A 23347-nucleotide genomic window follows, 5' to 3' on the forward strand; every position below is an offset into this window, starting at 1 on the left:
TTCTCCTGCTCTGTCACAAGCAACCTACCCTTCTTGCTTTGCAATGGAGACAAGTGTATTTTTTAGTATTATCAAGACCACCCTGAAGCTGCTTCAGAAGTTACTATATGAGGCCGACTATAAACAAATGTCTATGTGCATCTTTTAATACCACACATTAAGATTAAAATTACAGCTCTAACTCTCAAGTATCATTTCACAGCTAAGAATAATAGTCATTCATCAAAACTTTCTGAGGGATTATGTTCTGCTTGCTGAATATTTTCCAGATTCTGCAAACTTTCCAAACTCTTTCACATGAACCTCTTTTCAAATTCTCATCTCCATTTTCAGTTCCTGTGTAGTCTGTGTATGAAAAGCTGGATACGGATGATAATGTCAGAGGGGGATAAAAATAAAAGTAAGGACAATAGTTAAAGATGAACCCACACTTGGAGATCATTTACTGTGTCCAGTTCTGATCCCCACAATTCAAAAAAAAGACATGGACAGACTGGATAGGGTCCAAAGGAGGGCCACGAAGATGATCAAAGGGCTGGAGAACCTGCCCTGTGAGGGAAGACAGAAGGAGTTAGGTCTTTCCAGCCTGGAGAAGAGAAGGCTCAGCAGGGGACCTCATCACAGTATTCAAGTACTTAAAAGGAAGCTACAAAGAAGACAGAGGCTTTCTCTTCACAAAGGAGCCACATAGAGTAGACAAGGGTCAATGGGCGCAAATTGCCCCAGAAGAGGTTTCATCTTGATATAAGATGGACATTTTTTACAGTAAGAATGATCATACACTGAAACAACCTCCCCAGGGATGTCCCTGGTGGAGTCCCCATCACTGGAAGTTTTAAAGATGTGGTTAGGCAGGGTGCTAGATAATGTCATCTAGTCTCCCTTTTCCATGAAAGGTTGGACCAGATGGCCTTTCAAGGTCCCTTCCAACCTGGGCTGTTCTATGATTCTGCTGTCATCAGCCAGGGCTTGCTGTGTGACTAGAGCAAGACCAGGAGTTGGTGAGTCCCTACTTGTGTTTAATATGGTGTCCTGGTTTCAGCTGGGATACAGTTAATTTTCTTCTTAGTAGCTGGTACAGTATGTTTTGGATTTAGTGTGAGAATAACTTTAATAACACACTGATGTTTTAGTTGTTGCTGAGTAGTGTTTATCCTAAGTTAAGGACTGTTCAGTTTCCCATGCTCTGCCAGCAAGCAGGTGCACAAGAAGCTGGGAGGGAGCATGGCCAGGACAGCTGACCCAAACTAGCCAAAGGGATATTCCATACCATAGAATGTCATGCTCAGTATATAAACTGGGGGGAGTTGGCTGGGAGGGGTGGATCATTGCTCAGGCATCGGTCTGCGGGTGGTGAGCAATTGCATTGTGCATCGCTTGTCTTTTCTTGGGTTTTATTTGTCTTTTCTTTTTTTTCCTGTTACATTCCTTTTCATTACAATTATCATTATTATTATATTTTATTATTATATTTTATTATTATTGTTATTATTGTATTTTATTTTACTTTAGTAAAACCCATGAGTTCTACTTCTTTTTTTCAATTCTCCTCCCCAACCTACTGGGAGGGGGGAGGAGTGAGCAAGCAGCTGCGTGGTACTTAGTTGCTGGCTGGGGTTAAACCACAACATATGGTCATCGTATCACAGGGGAGTTTAGAGCTCCAAAATGGGGCCACTCAAAGCCAGCCAGGGCTCCTTGTACCAGGACATACGATAGTTACGAATGCCTGTTGCTTTCACTATGGGCTCTCTGTGAGGACAGAGGGAGCAGATGGTAGCACTATTAAGATGCATTTTCTTTTCAAGGTTGGCTGAAATTTTTCTGTTAATTGGTTTTCCAAGTGGAAACTGAGTTTTTGAGAGAACTCATTAAACCTCTTTCTCTGGCTGTGTGCAGGGATATTGGCTCAGCACTAACTCAACATGGAAACTGTGTCTTCTTTTATTTCCACGCTGCAGCCCCAGGAGAAGCCTGCTCTCCATGCCATATCAAGCTAAGACCCACATGAAGATGCTGCAGTTGTGCGTAAGTGACTGAAGTCTGTCATGTCACAGCTCAGTCCCAAAAGTTCGCAGGCTTCTCTCACCTCTCCAGCTGCTTTCTTGTGTAAGTGGCTGAATAAACAAACACCAGCTGAAAATCCAAAACTTTCGTGAAGCTTCAAACGTGGAAATACTACAGCTGATTAGGGAGGGTATCACAAATCAGGAAGGGTCATAGTGGGAAGCAAACCTACAGAGACGCAGAAATCTGATCACCTCCAATACAGAGAAAGGGAACTGGAGCCTCCCTTCCACAGCTCAGCTCTTGATAATTTTAGACACATTAAAATGCAATTAAAGTGATCTATTTTTTGTGTAACTATCTTATGGAGGATAGCGCTAAGTCTAACTTTCAGGCGGGCGAGTAAGAGGAGTGGTGATGCACCAGTATGTTATCGCAATGGTTGATGTCAGGTGATCCAACAGCACCACATTTATTATTATGTCTAGTTGCTCGCTTTGGTTTGTCAGCTTGTCATTCCTACCTTGAAAATAATTTAATGTACTGTTGTATTCTCCTTCTGCAAGAGTTTGTTTGAAAGGACTGCTATGGTGCAAGAAACACAATCTACTTTCATATTCTGCCACCGGGATTTGATAGGGAATGGCAGCAAATGTGCTTTCCTCACTGGTCCATCTAGCTGGTAGGATTATAGGCTTCTACTACAGCTTAAATGAGTAAAAGTCCTTTTAGAATAACAAAAGAAGCAGAAATGTGAATTGAAGAAATGTATTTGCATTTGCCATGTTATCAACCTGAAAATATGTCAACCGTTTCCCTGAAAGGTTTTTCTTATTTTCTGCTAATTTTGCATATTAGAAATCCGAACAGAAGCATGTGCACACAGACACACACACACATATGCACATTACTTAATATACACTATGTCCCTGTTAATCTCACCCTTGCATTTTGCAAACCTAGACACTCAAAAGCACTGCGACTGTCAGTAACAGGTCTCTTCTGATGTGCTACCATTTTATCTGCTTGTAACACCTTTTTGAAAATGAAGACTGGTGTCTTAGACTGCTTTTGAGGTGTCGTTTTTCATCACTTCCCTATAAAAAACAGTTTCAATCTGACCAGGATTACAAGGCAGGGGGAGAGGACAACGCTACACCCACAGGGGTGGATGCTGGGTGTTGTACTGGTGTGCTGCTGAAGTTTAAGCGACTCACATCCCAGCACATGCCGGAGCCCTTGCATGGAGGTACGTTGAGTTGGAGGCAGCGGCCGCAGAGCTGTATGTCAGTTCTGAGCTGGATAAAGCCCCTGTTGCCAGCCAATACACATCCAAGCACTTCTGTTAGCTGGTCCAATTTGCAGCCTTGACAGATGTGGACCTGCAGATGGAGAGACTGAAGAAGCCATAAGGGGCTCCCAGACAGCCTCCTGTGAGGCCAAGAGAGACCTTCTCTTCTCCATGGCACTTTATAATGCTCTGAAAACTCTTGTACTACATAGACCAATATACTTGCACACACCTGTGTCTGCATAGACCCAGGACTTCCAGCAAACTCTTTGGTTCCCAATTTTAGAAGACTGGAATTAACTTTTTCACAAAGATAATTTTGCCATTTCTGTCCTGAGCATTTTGTGGAAAATCATACCCTAGGCACAGGGAAGGACTGAATGCTCTTACCCACTGCATCTCAGCTGAGTATAATCTGTTTGGGGAAGCTAGAGAAAGGAGATGTTTATGTGGGCAAATTGCTATTTCTGCAGCTGTAACTGCTATTAGAAGATGCTCAGAGCTCTTGGTAAGGGCAGATGTATCTCCTCATGAGTGGACAAAGTGTAGGAAAGAGACAGCTCCGAGGCTCACCACGCTGCTCAATTCCTTTTTTATGGGGACCTGCATAACTATGCACCAGTCTCCATGTGCCGTGTGGGTGGAGGGAGTGGGTAGCCTGGGTTGGCTAAACTCTCTCCTCCTTGCCTTCCAGCTTGAGTAACCACAAGGTCAGAGACAGCCACTGAGCTAAGTAGCTAAAAGGAAGGAGCTGTTGTGCCTCTGCATTAAAAATTAGCTCAGTACAGTATCCAGGTGCTTGCTTGTTAGTGTCTGACTGCCATGAAGCCCCGCAGGGATGGCCCCCAGCTGGCAGCTTTGTGGCATGGCAATATCTCAAGAGAAATCAGTATCTCAAGAGAAATCCTGTTCTGTTGGTTCCTGAGCTGCGTATCGTATTATTATCAACTTTACTGTTATATATTATTATAACCTGATAGAGTGAAATGAGCTTCCCCTCCCAGGTTTGTGGCATGGATTGATATGGGTAATATTCAGAGTGATAATAGCAGCTATCCCATATATTGCCCTAATGCTGAAATATTAGATGATTTAAATGAGGGTGCTCAACCTCTTACCATCAATAAAGGCTTTAAATGGCAACTTTTGACATTAATTTAATATCTCTCCTTCTAAAAAAAATGGAAAATAAGAGGTATTATCTGTTCACTTTTTATCCCCTGCAGCACAGTCTCAAACCAGCAGCTCTCTCAGAAGGCTGCACAGAAGGTGGGACAAATGGAAGCAAGAACAACTGCAGCCACAGTGCAAAGGCAACCTCACTCCCAGCTGAGAAGACGTGGGTTTGATGGTGGTGCTGATGCCTTCAGGGATCTCTGATCATTTCACCTTTCCTTTGTTTCATCTTTCACCACTTAACTGTAAGAGGTCAGAAGCTGTTTGCATCTTGCCTTTACATTTTTCCTAGTCTAAGCAAGTCAAGACCAGACCCTACATAGAAGAAAAAAAAATCTGGGGACAGATTTATTTTAAAAGTATGCCCCCCCATATCCCCCCCAATAATTCAATGATGATGGTTTCCTACATAAAGACTTGCACAGATTCATTTTTAGAAAATATGGAGTCTGGGGCATTGTGTGAAAAACGTTATTTATTCTTATTGTCTTTTAAAAGTCAGTGCAATCCCAAGACACTCCCTCCTCTACTAGCAGTGATATATTCCCAATATCCTCATTAGCAAGCTTTGGGAGAAAGAAAGTAAAAAAACCTTCAGGAGGTATAAGGGGGAGAAGACGGGAGAGTACAGAAGAAGCTCCAGCCAAGCAGCTAAGAATAGCAGCGATTCAGCTCAGGCTAAAAATACCTTCATTTCTAGTGACGGGATCCAGACGTGGAATGAACGCCAGTTCATGTCATGCAGCTCTGACCCAAGCACATGTGGTGAGAGTGTAAGCAAAGAAATGACGTTTAAACAGAGTTGTAAACCTGTGACTCATGGGATCAGAAAGCAGCAGCATTCCAGTTCCCACAACAAAGAAACCCAGCTAGATGGGCTCACTCATAAAATAATTAAACAGGTCAGTGCTTTTTATATCCGATAGCTTTAATAGCTCAGGAACGTCAAACATGCCTTTGCCAGAGATTAATCTCTGCTTTGCAAGCTCCCTTCAGCTCTCCATGTCAGCTGTGAGCTCCTGAACTCACTGCAGATTTCCTGCTTTTCTTTTGGTGGAGAGCATAGCTGGAGAGCTGACAGCATTTCTGGCCGGCTGCCCCGGCACTCCGCCACACCGGCTAGCTTGAAGGAGCCCTGGGGAGGATGGTTTGAGAGGGCAGAAGAGCAAGGGGAAATTTATTTTCCTGGAACTCTCTCTGCTGACTTGCAGTTTCCCTGCGTGGCTGTTATTATTTCCAGCACAGCCGTGGGCCTGATGAATACAGGCCAGAAGCAATTATGGCTGGTCCTAATTGCAGAGTGCACATCACGTTAGATAATGCTGAAAGAGGAGGGCAGGGAAGGAATATAGCCTTGCTAAACTCACCCTTGGAAAGATGTATAAGTGAAATCAAAAGGCTTCAGCTGCATTACACACCTGGGTACACTCATGGGGATCCCCTGCCTGGGCAGTATGCCCTGGCAAGACCTAACAACACAATTTTAATAGACCTTTGCTTTAGCAACTGTGCCGGGTGATACTGGGGCAGAAAAATTGGAAGAGCAGCTGACCTGGGCAACAGCAGAGGGGAGAGACATCCCAGTGGCACAGAAGAGCTCTGCTTGCTCTTCCTTCCCTAGTCTCCTAGGGAAAAAAGATGAGCAGCTCCCACTTCTGCTCTCTGTCTCTGACCCTATAAGGCTGAAAATAAACAGGGAGAAAGAGGCTGCCCTACTGATGCAGATCTGGGAGAGGAGAGAGGACCTTCTTGTGACTCCCCTTAGTCCTTGGGGAAAAACTTCTGGGGCTGGAAGACAATCAAAGGGGCAAGGGAACACAGAGCTCCTTTGCTGCAACAAGCCACATTGGGAGGTGACCCCTGGTACCCTCATCCAGGTTGCCATAACTGGACTCAGCTAAATTGCGTGGTGAGAACTGTGGCTGTGGGACTCAAACTCCTTTGAGTAGACATATCCTGGAGACCTGGCAGCACTGCAAACATCTCAACCTCAAACATTAGGGACCAAAAGATGGACAAAAGAGATACTTAAGTACCACTTTAGAGATACTTAAACACCACTTCATGGTCTTTTTTATGTCCTTATTGTTGTTTGTTAGCTTTTGGGGGCTTACAGCACCCTGGGGCAAAGGGACGTCCTTGTGTTTATGGAAGGAAGACCTGGAAAGGTGAGTAGGGAGCAGGCAGGATGCTCAGCATAGTCCACTATCTTGTAGACTAAGGATGATAACCCCAAAGGGAGGCAGAGCTGACACAGATACGTCCGTGAGTCCAGCTCAGTCATGTTGCTGTTCAAGTCATACTAAATTGTCAGTCTGTGAGCAGAAGGATACCAATAAAAGCTCAGAATAGCCAATAAAAGCAACCTGTGTTGCAGGTAACAGGGAATTAATGTGGCACATAGCTTCTTGCTTGTGGAACAAGTTACCTCTAACTGGGTGCAGTAAAAGCTTGATGTATCCTACTTCTATGGTACCTTAAACACACAAGGAACTGCTTTTCTGAACCTGGCCATGCCCTTCCAGAACACAAGATATAAACGTCATTTTTAGTTTGCTCAAAGGCTTAAAGGAAACCAGGACTACCAGAACACATGAAGCCCCAAGCAGTACCCTCGTTCTGCCCAGTGCCATCACCCTTGCAGGGAAGCTGATGGGTCAAACCGAGGAAGTAACCAAGGAGCTCACACCAACATCTTCATTGCAGCGGTGAGACTGACTGATTTCTCTCTTCTCTACCTCTCTGAAAGTTACTGGCACTTACTAAGTTCCAGGCTCCTCAAGTTTGTCAATACTGGTCAAAAAGCTGGATTTGAAAAGTACTGGGAGGCAATGACTCACAGACAGACAGATGGAAATGCAGTTGCATAAGCTTTGTCCTACTGGAAAAAAAGGCTTAAAAAATCCCATCTACTAACTTTCTTGTTATTACCAAGATCACTACAAAACAAGATAAAAATTGAAGATAAAGCAGAAGTGGCTGCTGCTTAGAAGTTATGTTGGGTGTTTCCCCCTGTATTTCAAGTGACCAAAAGCCTCTCCAGTTTACAAGAAAACTTACTTTTTAGGAGGTTTAGGCTGCACCCCCAAGAGCAGGCAAAGTGTGGTTCTGCCTGGTGATAAACGCTGTGGGTAACATTGGAAAGTACATCCATTCTCTTTCCAGATTGTAAAAATTTAGCTGCTCTAAACTGTAGCAGCCAACTGTCCATTTTGATAATGGTAATTCATTTATAGAAGAACTATATTAAAGTTCTTGATAGGTCTTTTGACCTCACGGTAAGTCATCTTCCCAATTACAGACATTTGAGTGGTTATCTATGCAGTTAATTGTGTGCCAGAACAGTCATGAATAACCGACTTTCAATGTATCTGAGCAATGTCCTTGGTCATAGGAGTAAGAGTGCTGGAAAGCACCTCCTTCCTCATCAAATTAAACCTGATTGTCTTTCTGTATCACAGGGACTGCATTTAATTGTCCAGTCCTTTAAAATACATCAACAGCTAGTGAAAATCCCTTCCAAAGTGAATGACCCAACAAACAAGCAATTTCACCTCCTCCTAAAACTTCCAGTATTTTCCAAATTCCTCCCTTCAGCTTCTCCCCAACCACTATTGAAAACTTAATGGTCCCTGTAGGCTCGCCAGAAGAAAAATAAAGGTCAGAGTCAAGGAAACGTGGAAAATTGTCCCATGTCTTCCCCATTTTTGAAGCTGCAGTATGTGAAAAGGTGAATTATCATGAAGATCAGCACTCAGTAAGCTGACCTCTGTCTTCTCTGTTTCTAAATGGCATATGTGTAGTTTGGCCATTTCTTTCCTACAGAGCATGTGCTGTTACAGTAGCTATGAAAATTGAAATTTAGTAGTAGCTGTGTGGCTATTTTGAAGACTTTGTTCCACCCCAGAAAATCCTCTATTCCATCCCACTTCCCCTCTGGGAAGAAATCCATGTAGCTCTTTGAAATGCTGATATGGCATATGCCCGTGTCCTGGACCACTCTGACAACACCTATGGCAAATAAAGCAGATCGGCCCTCCTTTCTCTGTTTGGCAAGAATAGTGCTGGAAAACAGCACTGAAAGGAAAGGACAGAGAGGACCTCACTGATCATGCCTGTGCTCAGCACTGAGTCATTTCCAGCTCCCCAGCTCGCCCCAGGCCAACGGGCTTAAAGCTCTGTCATTCCATAAGACTGCAAATCTATAGGGTGTTAAAGTTGCTATCCAGATTTTCATGCCCAGATCACTATTCCTGCCTTTTAAAAGCTTGCGATGGGTGGGGAATACTTGGTTGCCTATCACACTAGAGAGGTTTAGAGGAGACAGGCGGTGATCTCTGTGTTCAGCCCAGGCGCATCTCTGTGTTCAGCCCAGGCGCCTTCGTTCTCTATTTGAAGTGTGACATCTCAGCCTGTGATCCAGCTGCCTGCCTGTAAATGAAAAGCATCAGAAAGCATCTTTCATCAGGCTAAAACTGAAGAAGATAGTTTTTTTACAGAATATATATATATACACAAGTAAGCAGGAATGTAGGCCAAGAGTATTAATAATTACTGACTAATGGTCTTTGACACAGTATTAGGGGGGAAGAGGTAAATGCTCAGTGTAGTCCATTAAACCACCCAAGCAGAGTAACCACAGCTGCAATATTGAATTAGTCTTTCCTGTGACCCAGATAAACTGGGGAAGAAAAATTTCAGGCCAGAAAAATTGTTGTTAGGATTTTGCACTGCCAGACCATCCAACAACTACTTAATTTTCATCTTAATAAGAAAATTGTGCATTGCTCCCCATTCAGCACTTTTCACCCTTTTGGTTTCAAAGCATTTTGCAAAGTCAGCAACTGCTGGAATAGCCTTGGCTCAGGAAACACTTCACTCACCACTGAAATCAGGCGGTGTGTTGTACAGAGATGTAAAAACATGATCCCATAAATGGCGCTCTCTCTCTTCCTACCCAGAAGCACAGAGGGGTGCTACATAGGTGGGATGGAACCACTCAGGCTAGATGCCAACCACGACACATTCTCATGATGAGCACACCACAATTTTTAATCGTTTTTTTCATCAGACCCATTGTTTAGGTAGGACAAACAGCAAGTAAGGGACTACCAGGTCAGCTCCACCCCATACAGCGCTTGAAGCCCAGTCCTCCATCTCTGAGAAAGGCCATCTCTGGAGGATCCGGAAGGTTGAAGAACTGTCCCCCAGGGCAGTCATGCAATGATTTTCCCAGAAAGATGGCTTCCTTCAATCCCCTTTCAGGTATATCAATATAGCTTGTGACCCAAAACTATGAGCTAGAAATCCATTCCACAAATGCACAAATGTTTTTACTCTGTCTATTCTGATTGCAGGTACTGCTGTTATTGAGACAGTTGCCTTTTCCTAGCTCCTTTTGAGTTGTCCCTGAAAAACAGGTGTTTAAAATACCCGAACCCTGTTCCTCCAGGATATCCAGTCCATTCCTCTGCTGAAAGCTTCACTGCAGGGACAAGTATAATTTGGATTTCTACATACTCCCTCAACATGTGTTGTCAATATTCCTTTCTCATGAGGGGAACAAGAAGCCCAACCTATAGAATCTTGATGAAGCATTTCTATTCATAGGATTAAGGATTTCAGTCTTCAGGCTGTATACTTGATGTCTGTTCCTACATGTTCAAGTGTCCCTTGAGTCTGGTTGCTCTGGCATCTGTAATCCACGTTGACTTAGATCGTTGCAGAATGTGCTGGATTTCCTACAGTTGTGGAACAATTTGCTGATCATTTCATGTCAACCACCTGCTTAGACCTTACTTTTCTCCCATGTGCGGCCTGGTTGAAATCAGAATTGACAGAATCAAAACCTATGGGAAAACCAGAGAAGTTAATAAAAGAGTTAAAATTGCAGGGATTTTGAAGGCAGCACAGAGTTGCTCTGTTTTCCTGCCAGTTAGCTTGAAGTTTCCACAGCATTTGAGTTATACACCTCAAAAATATATCTACAAAAACATCCAAGCACATTTTGTTCCTGACTTTTTTGGCTGGCTTTAAAATAATAGCTCTATATATCTCTTCTGAGGTATATGACTGGCTTAAGCAGAAAGCAAATCTCCAAGTTTTGACTGAAAGGTGATTAAACTGCATCTGCTCTAGAAATAATGTTAAAACCACAAATCACACAACGGGAGGCCGCCTGAAGCCTCTCTGCACTCCATCACTCTCAGGACAGATTCCTGCTCTCCGTCGAGCCAGGGGGTGAATTGTAGGTGAAGGCTTCACTGCTGACCAACAGCAGTGGGGGCTACTCCCGGGGTGCTCCCCCTGGCTCCTTGTGCCTCCCATGGCAAACACCTCTCCTGGGGTACAGGGAGAGCCAAATGCATCAGGGCTTCACCATACAGCTGGCGGATTCCCAAGCCAGCAGGCGAGTGTGTGCTGGGAGGAGCATTTTAAGAAGTGAACATGACTTTGCTAATTATAAAATCAGAATCTAACTTGTCGGGCAGTGCACCGGGACTGTCTCTTGCGTTGGTATCTAACCATTCTGTCTCTTCAGCTGTTCCCTGTATTGCTGGCTACCGGGATTTTTCTTTACAGGTAATGGGTTCAACCAGCCTTTACAAACAGGAATGCTATGGTTGGGTTGGTTTGTTTCCATATGGAAAGCACAGACATTTCAGAGCTGAATCAAGAGTTTCTATCTCCTCTTTATGAAAGGCAGAAGGTTGTATCTGTCCATATCTCTGTCACCCAGCACCATGAAGATATACCACAGAGTTAGATGGGAAGAGGGAACTGTTGAACAGAGGCCTCTTCTCACAGATGATATATTTCTGGAGATGCCACCCTGCACAGGTATTAAAGACTCGTAATAATCTTGAATGTTTTGCTGCAGGTTTAAACCATTCACTTCGTCAGTTAGCCCTATGGTCAGTGCTGCGTGCCTGACTGCCATGGGCTAGATGTGGTGTTTGCAATGATCTTGTGCACAAGTCTTGTCCCAGCAATGTTATAGAAGCAAGGGATGCAATCAACGCAGGCAAAATACATGGGTGTCCTGGTTTCAGCTGGGATAGAGTTAATTTTCTTTCTAGTAGCTGGTATAGTGTTATGTCTTGGATTCAATATGAGAAGAATGTTGGTAACACACTGATGTTTTCAGTTGTTGCTAAGTAGCGTTTGGACTAAAAGTCAAGGATTTTTCAGCTTCTCAGGCCCAACCAGCAAGAAGGCTGGAGGGGCACAAGAAGTTGGGAGGGCACACAGCCAGGACAGCCGACCCGAACTGGCCAAAGGGATATTCCATGCCATGTGATGTCATGCCCAGTATATAAACTGGGGGGAGTTGGCCTGGGGGGCGGATTGCTGCTTGGGAACTAACTGGGCATTTGTCAGCAAGTGGTGAGCAATTGCATTGTGCATCACTTGTTTTGTATATTCCAATTCTTTTATTATTATTATTGTAATTTTATTATTGTTATTATTATAATCCCTACTTTCTTCCTTTCTGTTCTATTAAACTATTCTTATCTCAACCCATGAGTTTTGCTTTTTTTTCCGATTCTCTCCCCCATCCCACTGGGTGGGGGGAAGTGAGTGAGCGACTGAGTGGTACTTAGTTGTTGGCCAGGGTTAAACCATGACAACAGGAATGACATCAAGTGCAAAGGCAGCACAAATCATTTTAGTGAGTATGCTTTTCATTATCTGCAAGGATGAGTCAAATCTTACTAAAAAATGGGCAGTAAAGTGTGCACTCCAAGGTAGCCGCCTATACACATATAAAGTAGGGAAGTGCTGAATACTGGGGGAAGCATATTTGTTTTGTCAAGTAGCAAAAAAAGAAAAATGTTCGCAACTGAACAGAAAGCAGAAAATAAAATAGCAAGCATCAGTCTCCAGGTTTTTTAAGCTGTCTACTTCTGCTGTTGAATCAGGAGACAGAAGGGGCCCCTCATAATTTTGAAACTCATTCCTTGATCTTTCTGCTGTGAAAAGGGAAGGCAGAAGGGTAGCATGATTAGGCCAAGCCAGAATGATATATCAAACTTGGAAACAAAAAGCCCTTGGCTAGGTAGAAACCTCAAGAGCTTTTATGGGTGGAAGGGCCACAGTGTGCATAGAGCAAATTCCAAATCAAACTATATCCTTGCCTGAGTGGGTAAAAAACCTATTGTGTATATGGGGACAGTATCTAATAATTATATACCAAACCCATTAACAGAAATCGTTAGTAGCTATTTCTAATTTAGGTGGAAATTGCATGTTTGATGGGCTATCACTAGTTTAATTTGTAATGAATCCAGCAAGTATTGAGCTGTAGTTACTTGGATCTGGGTAAACTCCTGAAGGATACCGTGTGAATACCGAAGGTGCTTTAAATCTCTTTTCCGACAGAGTTTCATGCTCCTTCCTAGTTTACCAGCAAATACTCACAAAAGCATCATTCTGTGACCTTATTCATATTTTTAGTTGTTGAAGTTCAATGCCGTTTGGATGGGCTATTTATAGCAACTTGAGAAATACAAAAGCCTTGCTTACAGTGAGACTAGAAACTCAAGCTTTCCTTAAAACTTATTCATGACACTTTTGCTCTTTACAACATAGTTAGTGTCACATCCCATTCAGAAATCTGAAATATCTCCTGGTTTCATTCTTTTCTATGTAAGAATTTAGTATCACCTTTATTACCCCTCCATTCAAGTTGTTTTATAGCAACTCATATTTCTTTAGAATCCCTATTGACCCATGAAGAAAATACTGCACAAGACTTGCCTTAGGTTCAATAAATACTTTTTTCCCTAATTTTTGCTAGCTCTCATCATTTTACCATAAAACTCGTAATATCTGGTGTTTTACTTAAAACCAGAGCTTCTGAAATCACATGGTGATTTGAACACTTCTGCTTTAAAAAGAAAATCTCCCACATGGTTGCAGAATAAAGCAGTGAAAACATTCATATGACAGGTTTTGGAACTTGATTTACATTTGAAATTTTAAGAAGGGGATCCTTTCCCCAGCTAGATAAATAAATATTTGTATTAATAGAAATAAAGCAAAAATCTTGTTTTCCTCAGAGGAATTTTGAAAAGAAACTACTGGTGTTGTCTTTGTAAACCACAATTTTTACTTTGACTTTAATATTTGACTGCCCATCCTGTTCATAATATTTCAGACCCTGTTAATACAGACCATAGGGAGGTCTACAATAGAAACTTATTAGCATGCTCAAGACTATTTTCAGCTCAGCATGAAGTAGGATGTCTCAGTACTCATTACAGTAACACCCTGCTGGTTTTGAGTCTTAATTAGTGGTTGATAAAGCACTTTTAAATCTTGAGGTGAAAGATGATATACACTTCCTAAATATTATTACTGATTTGCTTACTTTTCCATTCCTGGATGATCATCTTTTACATCATCGCTTCCTATTTTAAAAAGAAAAAGCATGAAAAGGCTGTTTAATGAGCAAGCTGAGCTCACACTTTACAGATACTGGTTGGTTCACTTCTCACAGCATTTTATGATAACACCAGGCGCACACATCTCTGTAACAGCTATATTGAAATACCGACAGTTCACTTACTTACTGATTTGAAGAACCAGTTTATAAAATTAACTATAGAGGCAAAAAAGTAAAAAAATCAATAAGATGACTGCATACTTCTCATGTCAAATGGTGAATCGATGAGCCAAAGGAAGTCAATCTACAAAGAAAATGTTTAACAGGGTCAAAATAAGAACTGTAGCTACAGTGCTAAATAAAGTCTAAGTCAGATTTGATTCATTTCCCTATACCCTAAATACACTCAGGTTGTAAATAGAACAAGGGAGGCAAGAAAGGTCTAAGGTACTTTCTGTATCTAAGAACTCATGCACATACCCTGGCACAAACAAAAGGTCACATTACCCAATGTCCTTACATGTGCTACTGCTTGAGTCCTACTGCTGCTAAGAGCCCGAATGCGTGCTAATAATAACCACACAACCTAACCTTTCTTAGTGAGGCATGGAGTAAAAATGCTAAGTACCATATGACAAGGCCCAGCATACTCAGAGAAAAAATGGGCTTAGGCAGCCAAACTCAGGCATCAGCACCTCAGTTGATATCAACGGCAGTGGGCACAGTCAAACCAAAGAGCTCATCTGGAGTAAACTGGTGAAACGTTCCCCATAGATAGCTTTCAGCATCCTTCTTCTGATGGAGTGCTCCCCATTTGATTCCCTGTTGCATGGGCAGCCCATCTGCCTGGGATGTGGCTGCAATGGGAATCCCAGGGTGAGAGGTCTCCTGGGATGCTGGCGAAAATGTGAGATTCCTCAGGTCATTAGGATGGGGAAACCATGTCGCTCCAGCAGCGTGCCCGGCTCACCCCACTAGACTCCAGGTAAAGAAATGATTGGTGTTTCTGCTCCAGAAGTTAGCCACAGTGGTTTGCAGCTGGAGGGCATTTGGCTTGGTGTTGGACAACTCTCCAACAAGTGTAGCAATCAACAGACATGCAGGGCCGTGCGGTGCATCTGGCTGCACTGCATCAGGATTTTGGGCAATACACAGGAGGTAACAGACCAGGTCCATGGAGTGGGTTTCTCTTTCCATTGCAGAGTGACAGATGAAATATCTCCTGCCCCTGACACCCTGCCTCTCCTCCATCTCAGGTGCTCAGTGCACATCCCCATGGCAGTGCGGCACTAACAGATGAGAATGGGCATGGCATGTTAGGCTGAAGCCAAATAAAACTTGTTATTCTGTCTCTGATAATGGCCAACAGCAGATGCTTTAGGAAGAAGGACAGGCAACCAGAATGTAGCACTGTCCTGGAGAACTCCAGCAAATTGCTGCTCAGGGACTTTAGGAGCCGAGAGTAAGGTTTGGGAGCTTAATAGTCTTTGATTTGTTTTTCTCCCATCTTCAAGAAACACTTGTCCAGTCCCATGTAAACTCTTAGTATTCATAATACTCTGCAGCAAGGGTCCCACCATTTACCTGTATGTTACAGGAAGAAGTCTGTCTCGTGTTTCTTTTGAACCTGCTATGCAGTGCTCTTCATTCATGCTGCGAAGACACACTCACCTTTTGTTCCTTATTTACTTCCTCTGTTTGACCCATGATTTTACAGACCTCTGCTGGACAACCCAGCAGACGTACAGATAATCAGGAATGCACCACTGACACCAGTGATGGTTATTCCCTAGTGATCACAGGGACACAAAATGTTTTCAAAAGCTTCAGGCAAGAACATTTTCCTCCAAACCCGACACAGTCATACTAGCAGTGTTGCTGTGCTGATTGTGTTTCCTAAGGTCCTACCATACTCTCACTTCCTTGGGAAATGAAGAAATATATCAAATATAACAACTGTCCTACAGCAAGGAAAGAATATGTTATTAAAGGAGCAGATGTTGGATGATCACGGTGCGAGCCTTTGGCAACTTAAATGACCAATAGAAAGGTTGTATGAACAGACTGGAAGCTATACAGCAAACATTCTGTTATCAATGCACACTATGTTTTGCACGCTGTTTGAGAGGCCAAGAGAGACATGCAATTGCTGGGGTTGAGGGACGAGCCATCTGCTGATTTCCTGCAGCTAGCTGCGGGCTGGGCACAAGAACCAGCCGAGGCACTGGGCGAGTGAGGAGAACCTGAACTGCACAGTCTGACATAGCTGCTTATGGCAAATATCACAGTGTGATGTTTTCTGCCTGTAGAGTCAGGAGCTTTTTTTTTTTTTTTTGCCTTGGATAGCCCTCCAGAACAGAAGGAAAGAGTTATACTGTGCACCTGCACCAGAAGGGAGGAGAACTTGGCTTTCCACACAGCGGGGGTTCACGCAATGACAGTACACAAACTGCTCGGAAAACGAAGTGCATCCTGGGACGCTGTGAAAGTGTGGATGCATTCAGTAGTCCTACTCTCCACTGGAGAAAAGCCTTCCCAAGAGCTTTCTGCTGCATCACACCAGGGTAAGGCATATGGAGGAGGACACGGTTGTACCTAGTACCACACCTCCTGAGACGGCCCTTTGCATCTTTGCTCGCTGTCTGTTTGAAGAGCTCCAGTTTGCTGTGCAGGGACCTGGAGGACAAATTTGCCTACATCTTAGCGCTCTTTTCTGTCTTTCAGACCTACTTTCAGACTCTAAAGCTTTGTGCTTTTCTGTGAGTGTCTCTTGTTACATATTTTCTCACTTTATTATGGAAGGTCTCAGCGGGTGTAGCAAGAACAGCTCTTCAAGATACTGTGAGCTCCAGGGTAAGGCAAACAGCCTGTGTGTTGTTGCTAAATTCAAGAGGTTAACACCAAAATATGAATGTAACTCCCCAAAACACAAACAAATTCATGAGTATAAATATTTCCATATTCATGGCTGTTGAAGAGCAGCAGACCTCAATGAGACCATGGGCACACTTCTGGATCTCCTAATGGGTTGTGACCTGAGGGAAAACACAGTGCAAGCTATGAATTTTCTCATGTGCAGTGGAGAGCATTGTACTGGGTTTGCGTGGCAAGGTTTTGGTAGCAGGGGGCTACAGGGGTGGCTTCTGTGAGAAGGTGCTAGAAGCTTCCCCCATGTCCGACAGAGCCAATACCAGCCGGCTCCAAAATGGACCAACCGCTGGCCAAGGCCAAGCCCATCAGTGACAGTGGTAGCGCCTCTGGGATAACAGATTTAAGAAGGGAAAAAAAAGTTGCTGTAGCACAGAAACTGCAGACAGAGAGAGGATTGAGACCATGTAAGAGAAACAGCCCTGCAGACCCCCAGGTCAGTGAAGAAGGAGGGGGAGGAGGTGCTCCAGGCACCGGAGCAGAGATTCCCCTGCAGCCTGTGGGGAAGACCACGGTGAGGCAGGCTGTCCCCCTGCAGCCCAGGGAGGTCCATGGTGGAGCAGATATCCACCTGCAGCCCAGGGAGGACCCCACGCCGGAGCAGGTGGGTTCCCGAAGGAGGCTGTGACCCCGTGGGAAAGCTCGTGCTGGAGCAGGCTCCTGGCAGGACCTGTGGCCCCGTGGAGAGAGGAGCCCACGCTGGAGCAGGTTTGCTGGCAGGACTTGTGACCCTGCGGGGGACCTACGTTGGACCAGTGTGCTCCTGAAGGACTGCAACCCATGGAAGGGACCCACGCTGGAGCAGTTCGTGAAGAACTGCAGCCTGTGGGAAGGACTCACGTTGGAGAAGTTTATGGAGAACTGTCTCCTGTGGGAGGGACCCCACACTGGAGAAGGGGAAGAGTGAGGAGTCCTCCCCAAGAGGAGGAAGGTGCAGCAGAGACAATGTGTGCTGAACTGACCCCAACTCCCATTCCCCATTCCCCTGTGCTGCTGAGGGCGGAGGAGGGAGAGAATTCGGGAGTGAAGCTGTGCCTGGGAAGCAGGGAGCGGTGGGAGGAAGGTATTTTAAGGTTTGGATTTATTTCTCATTATCCTACTCTGAGTTGATTGGTAATAAATTAAGTTAATTTTCCCCAAGTCGAGTTTGTTTTGCCCATGAAGGTAATTGGTGAATGATCTCTCCTGTCCTTATCTCGACCCACGAGCTTTTTGTTATATTTTCTCTCCCTTGTCCAGTTGAGGAGGGGGAGTGACAGAGCGGCTTTGGTGAGCACCTGGTGTCCAGCCAGGGTCAATCCACTGCAAGCATGATAGATATATGCTTTGGGGGAATACTGTATGGCCGACAATGTCTGAGAAGTCCTCTGGCTGGCCACCTCCATATCATAATTACTGCCCTTCAGTGACCCTTCCTCTCCAAGATCTCTAGAGATTTGTGTAGGAAAGATCCCTGAAGTGGTGAGAAGAACAAGGCAGCCCTGCCTACGAACACCCAGGCTGTGAGCAAACACCAGCTGTGTGAAAAGTTCAGCAGAGTTTTTCCAAAGGAGCTGAAAATTGTGCAAGCAGAGATAAACCACAGCCTTTAGAAATGACAAAAATCTGTGATCCTGGCCAAGTTGCGCCCCTTCAGCAAATCAGGCATGTACTGGTTTGGCTGTTTTCAGAATCTAACTGCAACATTGAAATAGTGTATTACAAAAACTTGTGTTCAAGAACTTTGCCACCCTTTTTTCTACAAACTCTTGTGGTCCGGATGCACAATTATTGGTTGTTCACAAATCCTTTTCTAAGTCCAGAGTATTTCTTTGTTAGCGGGAAGACACTGTCACCATAGCTACCCTGAATGCTTCAGTATTGCTCTGCACATAGCTTACCATCAGGGAAAGCTGATTTATTCATTTGAAATGTGTTTTGTTGGATTACATTCTCACAAAAGCCAGAGTTTTTTACGCAACAAAGCTGATTACAGAGTATTGACATGGGAAGACATTTTGGCTGCTCTCTCCTGGTTTTACATTGTCAGTCCTGCATTGTGGTCCCAGGTCATGCTCTTAAAATTAGTGTTATTTCAACAGCAGAATTCCTTTTGTCCCTGCCAATGCACTCTCATCTGCTATCCAAGTGGGGAAAGAAGGTGACTTTTTGGAGGCTCTGAGAAACACATGAAAATTAATGGTTTCAGTGAACCCTGACCCTGCCTGAGAAGGTAATTTGTCATTCTGTTCATCAGAGTACCAGCGAGGTCTTGGCGCTCTGATGGTTTGTATCACCTTCTTCCAGCCAATTCTGATGGCTCTGCTTGGTCTTCCTGTAAAGTGATAGTGTCACTGAAACATTGTTTTGTTCCTGAGTGCATGCAAAGGTGAGCCAGCCACCATCTGCAAAGAGCAGGAGGCTTTGTGAGGATTGGGTACACTTCCAGGCATCACAGCTTCTGGGCAGGAGGGTTCAAGTATGAACAAAAATGTGGGGCACAGGGACTGTAGGATACTTGCTGAAGGAAGATAAGCATGGGTGCTTCAGCAAACAGCCACGCTTGGGGCTAGTAGGAGGCACATTTCACCCAGCAAATGGGTTTAACATCCCTTGGCAGCACTTCAGTGTGCTGTCAGCATGACTCAGGCTGTGTCTGGCAGCCCACAGGGACACTAGTGAGGCTGGTGCAACTTGGTAGGGCAGGACAAACCCGGGTAGGGTGTTATCCAGAGTCCTGCAAAGCACACACCACCTGGTACCTCTGATACATCAATATCAAACACCTTGTAATAGAGCTCTGTAGATAGGAGGCGTGATCCCGCAACCTATATGCACAAGAGTAAAGCAAACAGGAATATCCATCTGCTTAAGCTATATTCACAGACTGAGTCATGGCAGACATTCAGTAAAACATGGGACAGCAGCAGAGCTGGTGTGAGTCCATGTACATTAGCATCACTGAGATCAGTGTTCTTGACCTATTGACTACCAATACCACTGCTAGTATGATGAAGAGTCTAACAGGGACAGAGTGGAAAAGAAAGACAAATATCTACATAAAGTCTTTCTAAATAAAAGCCAGGTTTCCAAGAAACCACGAAAATGAAGATGGGTAAAATTATACCCCGCAGTTAGGTTTTCTGAGTCTTCAGATGGGATCCATTTTTCCTAAAAACCCAGGTATCAGGAGATAATTCAGGTTACCCTGAAAGCAGTGCTTAAGTCATCTTGGATGATGGTCCTTCCAGATGTGCTTGTCTGCCTCCCTTAGCTCTCTCTAAAATTTTAGAAGGCCAAAGGCAGCTGAGATCATTCCCATGCTATGAGTGAAACTGTATGCAGCACCTTACTGGAGCTAGGCAGAGGATGAGCATGGAGCTTGTCAATATTTAGCAGCCTGCCATCTCAGGGTGGTTAGCTGTCAGTCTCTGGTCAAGCAGGACCCATTCCATTACAAAGGTTTCCTTTCCAACAGCTGCATTTTCTGCAGAAGATGGTTTGTGCTGACAAATGGGGACAGAAGCAGCAGAGAAGCAGTTTCAGTCCCCATATTTTCATCTTGCAAACACACCTGTGGACACCAATGACATAAGAAACACCAGGATCAAATCCAAGAGGTGTACGGCAGGTTGCCTGGGCCACCTGGTAGACTGGGCTGTGCCCCGCAGCCCTTCCAGCATGGTCTGGGGGGGACAACAGCAGGCAGCTCTTTCCACTGCCAAGAGCACAGGGACTTGTCTAGCACATCGATGAACACTCAACACCTGACTCATACGCAGCGAGAGGGAGACCTTTATGTTGTCAGGCAGCTGATATTCTTCTGACTCTTCTGCCTTGCAGGAGAAGGGGGAAAAACCTTTGTAAAAACAGACAGTCCTTCTAAACCAACAGGGAGGACATGTCACCATTCTGCAAGCCTAGTTGTGTGCCTGCCAATGCCAAAGTGGGTGATGTCATATCAGAGAATGACATCAAGGTCATGATCCACTCAAGCTAGGACCACGTTGCTGGCATGCAACTTCAACAAAATAGGGCAGGATTGACCATAGGTCTCAGTTTACACTGACCTCCTGAGGGATTTCATATGCAGAAGAGTAACACCAGGAGAGCTTACACATCTTTGGCTACCACATGCAGCTATGTCAAATGCAGAAAGTAGCCACCATTCACTAGAGATGCTGAGTGCTTTCTTTCAGAGCCTGAGACATGGGTAAGGGTTTTTTTGGGGGGTGGGGTGCTGTGGGAGGGAGGTATATTCGCTCACCTGCTTAGGCACCTCTATAGATATTACAGGGAATCACAGATCAATCTTTTTTTTCATGCTGTGGAAGGACACCTGTAAATTAAAGGAAAGGAAAAGCAAAAGCCAAATGTATTGGGAAGCAATTCGTTATCACCAGCCAGTCCCATAATGCCAAGAACTCCCTCCCTCCAAAGCCTTCAAAGTGGAAAGCTTTCAGTTCAGGCCTCACCAGCATCATCAGTTGCCCGAGCTGTCCCAAGCCCTTGGCTGTCCCCTCGATCCCATTGTAAGGAGAACAGACCAGCTCAGGTCAATGTGGGGTTGTCTATAGCTGAGAACATTCAGAAGCTGGGTCCCCTGCTGTTGCTATAAACTTGCCCTCCGACATCCCTAACCACACCAGACCCACGTACCAGGCACCACGGCAAGCACGGGCAGCCAGTGACCAGCAGCGCTGCCTCATTCAGGCATGAGGCTCCATCAGCTTTTGGTTGCTTCAGTCACAAAGGAGGCAGGGAGGCTCAGTTTCCATTCTCGCAGCTCTTCTTGGACTAAATGCCTTCCAGACCAGACCGGCACCCTTGGCCAGAGGGACGTGGTCACCCTGGAAGATCTGCCTGACTCGGTCCCTCCAGCTCTGCAGGACAGATCTGTAACAGCACAAAGGTCTGGGTGACATGAAGGTTATGCAGATTTATCAGCATCAACCTGAAGTCACCCAAAAAATCTGTCATTGCTGCAATACCCTTCCACAAGTCATTAATATAACCAGAATCTGGGTCTACCTTGCTGTAATCACAGCTCCACCTGATGCTCCAGCCAGTTCCTTTTATTGTGAATTTTAGAGCTAATTACAATGGCTAAATCTACAGTCAAATATGGGAAGCACCAATGCTTCTTTGCCAAGTCAATCCTATTTATGCTTATAGAATTTTATCACCTGAAGGCTCCTGGCTAAGGGAATTAGCCCATATGAGGATGTGAACAGCATTTGGGGGTCTCTGAACAACAAATGAGCTGAATTGCATGGCTAAAAATTAATTCATTAATGCTCCCCTTGGAGGCAATTACCTTCTGCTGCCTATTAAGACAACACCTGACAAGATTATTTACCACCTCATTACACTGCTTTGTCCAATTCAGCTGCTTTGTTTACTACATTAAGCACTATTAGAAAATATCTACTTTGTGGCATCGGCTAGCTAAACAGTATCCACAGGCTTTCCACAGTGTGAAAGGACGATAAAATACTGAACAACCCTAAATCATACACATCAAGGTATGTAGGGCCACATTTTGGCCAAGCACCACAGCCACTGCTAGACCTCTGAGGATATTCATAACAGATTTAACTGTCCCCAAAACAGATTAGCCTTGTAAGCTGGCAGGGAGATGAACTCCCCAAGCCACTGCTTTTGTGATCAATGAAGATCTTATCCAGTTGCTTTCCTGTCTTGGGAATGAAAAAGTGATTTTTAGATCAAGGCAAGAAGTCAAAATCTTGGAAGCTTGAAACTACATGTCAATAAAAGCTTGATGTTAGTGGAAAACATTTTGGTTTGATGTCATATTGCATTTGCCAAAAATATTACCTTAAATAACTAAAAGACATTTTGAGCCATAAATATAATCTTTTTGTGTTAAAAAAATCATCAGGTCTTTTAAAACTGAAACACCTGTCAAGGCCAATGTTCTCCTGGGAAGAACTTCAGTTTTGACAAGTAAGAATTTTTTTATCTATTTATTTATTCAATAGATACAAATTCTAAATGTATACATCTGTAAATCAATAATGACCTTCACCAAAGTATCGGTCTCAGATTCTTCATACATAGGATCAAAGCACCTACAGAACCTATCTGGGGAACATTTCAGAACAAAATCTGTTTTCCTCTATTTGCAATATGTGCATGGGGATATTTAAAGTGCACAAACAGCACAGGCATTTTTCTTCATAATTTGATTGTACATTTTGATCAATCACAATTTGTTCAAAGCTTATAAAAAATGAATTATATGCATTTCCTGAAAAATCCAGCAGTTAATATTTATATTTCTATCCAACACACATTCATTTTACATTGACTAATCTGTCTCCACTCAACAGTTTGGGGGACGTAGGCTGGTTAGTTTATAAGTGTATAGACACCACACAGCAGCATGCCAAGCCCTGGTTTTGATCAGGGGCTTTGAGCAAAGCCACTGCCTTAAAAAAAAGGCAAATTTTTTTTTTTTTTTTTTTAAGAATAAGACAACTGATACTTGTGTAGTCAAAGGTGCTAAGTGTCATTCTGGCTCGGGAGGTATTCTGAACTTCTGATATTTCTTTCCA

General features: G+C 44.0%; 1 long non-coding RNA gene across 2 annotated transcripts; it reads right to left on the reverse strand.

Moving 5' to 3' along the window:
- Positions 1-9558: 9558 nt before the first annotated feature.
- Positions 9559-21632, reverse strand: LOC128142412 (uncharacterized). 2 transcript variants are annotated; one of them, XR_008235388.1, is made up of 3 exons: positions 21429-21632; positions 21037-21108; positions 9559-10323 (listed from the first exon to the last, which is right to left on the reverse strand). It is a non-coding gene; the product is annotated as an uncharacterized LOC128142412 (long non-coding RNA). The 2 variants fall into 2 exon arrangements; XR_008235387.1 differs by lacking the exon at positions 9559-10323 and adding an exon at positions 18821-20343.
- Positions 21633-23347: the final 1715 nt, after the last annotated feature.

The sequence above is a fragment of the Harpia harpyja genome, chromosome 5 (assembly GCF_026419915.1).
Source record: "Harpia harpyja isolate bHarHar1 chromosome 5, bHarHar1 primary haplotype, whole genome shotgun sequence".
In the NCBI taxonomy this organism is placed as follows: Eukaryota; Metazoa; Chordata; class Aves; order Accipitriformes; family Accipitridae; genus Harpia; species Harpia harpyja.